Here is a 5,132-nt window from a genome sequence, read left to right on the forward strand (position 1 = left end):
TAGTTTGGAGGAGCGTGTCTTTGGTAATCCGACAAGGGGCGTTTTTTGTAAGTGGGGTTGGATAACCTACTTGAACAAGTGAAAAGCACTCTCAATAGACTATTTAAAACCCCTTTATCCATAGGCTACTTTTGTCTAGTGGCCAGGATGAACCGCCCTGATTAAGGGGAGGGTAGGCTGTTAAACTTTTAATCTAATTCAATGAAATGAATTATTTATTTATAAATAAGAGATTCACTGGTACAAATAGCACATCTCTCCTTCCATGGGCACTGTGCTTCATGGCTGGATAGGCTACGCTTCCACTCTCAAAATCCATGACATTATCAACTGCGTTGCCTTTAAGACCTGCTTCTTGTGGGTCTTAAAACTTCCCATTAGCGCTGCTTGAAATTGTCACTTTTGCACTTGTTTTTCTGGGCACACTTCAAATATTGCCACCCCTCCCACCTCAACGCAAGCGAGTTGATGTTAGACAAGTAAATTGTTAAGGCTGGAAAATGCCAGGGCGCCTGTTTACATGACCAAATTGCATTGTTTGACACTTGCGCCTCTTTAGCATCATCCGAAAATAGAGCCCCGCATCAATTCCCATCAATATTTTACTAATGTCCAAATATTGATGGGAAAAATATACCGGATATGCAGTTCTGAAGCTCTAAGGCTAATGTGGAGCAAGCCCAATAAAAATGATGACGTTGACACAGAATTATCTGACTGGTGTCCCTGACCTTAGAGATCCTTTTTATGTCTCTGTTTTGGTTTGGTCAGGGAGTTGGAGTGGGCATTCTATGTTTTGTGTTCTATGTTTTCTATTTCTTTGCGTTTGGCCGGGTATGGTTCTCAATCAGGGACAGCTGTCTATCATTGTCTCTGATTGGGAACCATACTTAGGTACCCTTTTCCCACCTGTGTGTGTGGGAGGTTGTCTCTGTTAGAGCACTTTGCGTGTGAGCTTCACGGTTTGTTTTTGTAGTCTTTATTGTTTTGTTTGGTGTCATTTTGCTTAAAAGAAAGAAAATGTACGCTCACAACGCTGCACCTTGGTCCTCATCCTTCAACAGCCGTGACAACTGACACCCATTCTTGCATGATCAATAGCTGCCATTTACAAAAGCAGCAGGGCTTCAAAGAACTTGCAACTTGGATTCCCTGTCTTTTACGGCAATTACTCTATCAGGGTTAGATTATTCCTTTAATCAGAATAAATATCTGCTTTTGGCGACATTCAACAGTTTATGGGTTCAGTACCATGGTCTTGTAGTGGATGTGAGCTTCGACTGGAAGCCAGTGGAGTGTCTGGAGGAGCAGGGTGACATGGGAGAATTTGGGAAGGTTGAACACCAGGCAGGCAGCAGCGTTCTGGATAAGTTGCAAGGGTTTGATGGCATAAACATGGAGCCCAGCCAACAGCGAGTTGCAGTAGTCCAGGCGGGAGAGGACAAGTGCTTGGATAAGAACCTGTGTCGCTTCCTGTGTGAGTTAGGGTCACACTCTACGGATGTTGGAGAGAATGAACCTGCAGGAGCGAGTCACTGCTTTGATGTTTGCAGAGAACGAGAGTGTGTTGTCCAGGGTCACGCCAAGGTTCTTTGCATTCTGTGGACAACGACACCGTGGAGTTGTCAACCATGATGGAGAGGTCTTGGAGCGGGCAGGCCTTCCCCGGGAGGAAGAGCAGCTCTGTCTCGTCAGGGTTGCGCTTGAGGTGGTGGGCCGACATCCAAACTGAGATATCTGCCAGGCAGGCAGAGATGCGTGTCGCCACCTGGGTGTCAGAAGAGGGGGAAGGAGAAAAGTAGTTGAGTGTCATCCGCATAGCAATGATAGGAGAGACCATGTGAGGATATGACGGAGCAGAGTAACTTGGTGTACAGAAGGAAGAGGAGAGGGCCTAGAACTGAGCCCTGGGGGACACCAGGAGTAAGAGTATGTGCTGCAGACACAGATCTTCTCCATGTCACCTGGTAGGAGCGGCCTGCCAGGTCGGATGCAATTCAAGAGTGTGCAGAGCCTGAGACAACTAGCAGTGAGAGGGTGGAGAGGAGGATCTGATGGTTCATGGTGTTGAAGGCATTGGATAGATCTAGGAGGATGAGAACAGAGGAGAGAGAGTCAGCTTTGGCAGTGCAGAGAGCCTCCGTGACACAGGGAAGAGCAGTCTCGGTTGAGTGACCCGTCTTGGTTGGTTAGGGTCAAGAAGGTCATTCTGAGAGAGATAGCGAGAGAGTTGGTCAGAGTTTGGTTGTTGTACTACTTTTATGTTATACACAAGCACACACCACACCTACTGTACACAAATAACGTAGAATGACAATGACACTAACACTGTACAAAGCAAACGGACATATCAAACAATATACATGACTTGGTGGGAGACACAGATACACACACCAACACAAATGAACACACACAACGAACATTCCATTAGTATTTTCAGATGGACAAACCCCCAAAATACGTGATAAGTGGAAGAAGGGATACTGCAATCTCACTGCTTCAAACTTCACCGCTCCTCTACTTGTTTCTGTGGAAATGGACCCTGTCCCTGGGTGTAGGCTAGGCTGCTCAATCTGCTAGGGGTATTGTGACTCTGAGCGAGCTCATAGTCATTGTGGGTACATTCCAGTGTAATTGCTCTGGGCATGTTCCATCCTGTACCCTATACCTGTACCCTATACCTCAGAAAGGCTGTGCTTTTCTCTAGTGATGGGAATTTCGTCTCATTTTAATGACACAGATCTTTCAACTCGTTCACTCAGAAGAATTCATCTTTTGACTCATTTAGTTTCACTTGAGTCAGTAATGCCCGGAGCACGCAGGACTCACTACCGGAGAACGATGAACTGAAAACTTGAAAGAGTCATGATTCCACAAGCTACTCGTTAATATGATGTGCACCATGGGGAGCTTATTGGAGCTGTCATTTGTGACTGAGACTTGTAAATGTGTGTAAACAATGTAGATTTGTTGATTGCTAGGCATACAAATATACTGAACAAAAATATAAACGCAACATGCAACAATGTCAATGATTTTATTGAGTTACAGTTCATGTAAGGAAATCAGTCAATTCAAATAAATTCATTAGGTGCTAATCTATGGATTTCACATAACTGGACCACCCACTTGGGAGCCAGGTTCACCCACTGGGGAGCCAGACCCAGCCAATCAGAATAGAGTTTTCCACAAAAAAGGGCTTTTTTACAGACAGAAATACTCCCAAGTTTCATCAGCTGTCTGGGTGGCTGGTCTCAGACGATCCCGCAGGTGAAGAAACCGGATGTGGAGGTCCTGGGCTGGTAAGGTTACATGGGCTGCGGTTGTGAGGCCGGTTGGACGTACTGTCAAATTCTCTAAAACGACATTGGAGGCGGCTTATGATAGAGATATGAACATTAAATTATCTGGCAACAGCTCTGGTGGACATTCCTGCAGTCAGCATGCCAGTTGCATGCTCCTTCAAAACTTGAGACATCTGTGGCATTGTATTGTGTGACAAAACTGCACATTTTAGAGCCGTTTTTTATTGTCCCCAGCACAAGGTGCACCTGTGTAATGATCATGCTGTTTAATCAGCTTCTTGATATCACACATCTGTCAGGTGGATAGATTATCTTGGCAAAGGAGAAATGCTCACTAACAGGGATGTAAACAAATTTGTGCTCATAGTTTGAGAGAAATATGCCTTCGTGCATATGAAACATTTCTGGGATATTTTATTTCAGCTCATGAAACATGGGACCAAAACTTTACATGTTGCGTTTATATTTTTGTTCAGTGTATAAGATTATTTATTGATACATCTGAAACAAGGTCTAGTTGTGGCTGCAACTGAACTATATTGTGAACGACTTTTGGCGGAGTGCATTGCTTGACTGCCGTTGAGAGGGTAATAAGTAGCCTGACGACTCTTCCGCTGCTCTGTTGTTTGCTACATACTTCTCATTCCGGAGAAGAAACTAACATCCGTGAGCATGGTGTAGCGTTTGGTCGGAACAAGTCTGGGTAGCCAGGCAAGGTGTTAAGCACAGCCGTTCGCGAACTGCTGCCCCTACAACGATTTGTTCTCGAGTGCGCGTTTGTTGATCATAGGCAATGTAGGTTTTGGTTCTACAAAGCTGTGTCCATCAAAACATTCGATAGTCAATTAATTGCTGTCATTATTGCACCATGCGATCAATTATCAGTTATAAACATGTATTTTTCTTCTCTACGCTCACAATCTATTCTCCTGTGCGGTTGGCGGTTCACTCATAGCTATGACGGATATTCACACACAGTTACAGGTCATGATGACTCACACATTCCATCACAACATATAATTGAACATGCAAGTTATTTCCACATATTACATTATCATTTTGTTCAAAACTGATTTCTTCACTTTTTCTCAATTCTTTGGTCAATGAAAACAAGTACACAAACAAGCAAACTTAAAAAGCTACTTTGTAATTTAAAAAAAAAAGAACATTTTCACAAGGAACAATGTGAAGTTGCATAAATTTGGACTCAGGTTACTACCATATTAATGTGTCGACTACAAAAACAAACAAAAAACAGAGAGACAGATTGGCCAGTCTGAGCATGATTACAGGGTAGGGTAATGACAGCCCTGATCTGCAGTAAGCCAGGTTGGTGAGTTACAGTCATAGTACCGAACCCTCCTCACCTTCCTCTCTCAAGGCTGCCATGTCCCAGTGGCATAATGAGAAAAACCTGAAAGTCCTCATTTGTAACTGTGGACTATTCTTTCGCCTACACTGTTCACAGGTGAGACAAACATTCACTCGATCTGCCAAGCAGACTTATTCATGAGCTAATATCGCCTATGCAGGCACACCTTCCTGACAGTGACAGAGTTTTTGAAAGTACATTTAAACCCCAACTCACATGTTATACATGGTACAATCAAGTTATTAAGGAAGTATACAAACTCCTCTTGACTTTCATTTTCAAGATAATTGCTCAGAAACATTCTACATTCAGTAGATTTGATGTCATGCATTATTACACACTGTTGTTAGATATGCACAGCACTTTTAACCCCAGAAACCTAATACACTAACAAAAAGCTTGAGATCATAGATGTGTTGAAACCTTATGACATAAAAGGGATCCAGGGATCAAGG

Source organism: Oncorhynchus kisutch, linkage group LG14 (genome assembly GCF_002021735.2).
Source record: "Oncorhynchus kisutch isolate 150728-3 linkage group LG14, Okis_V2, whole genome shotgun sequence".
Lineage (NCBI taxonomy): Eukaryota > Metazoa > Chordata > Actinopteri > Salmoniformes > Salmonidae > Oncorhynchus > Oncorhynchus kisutch.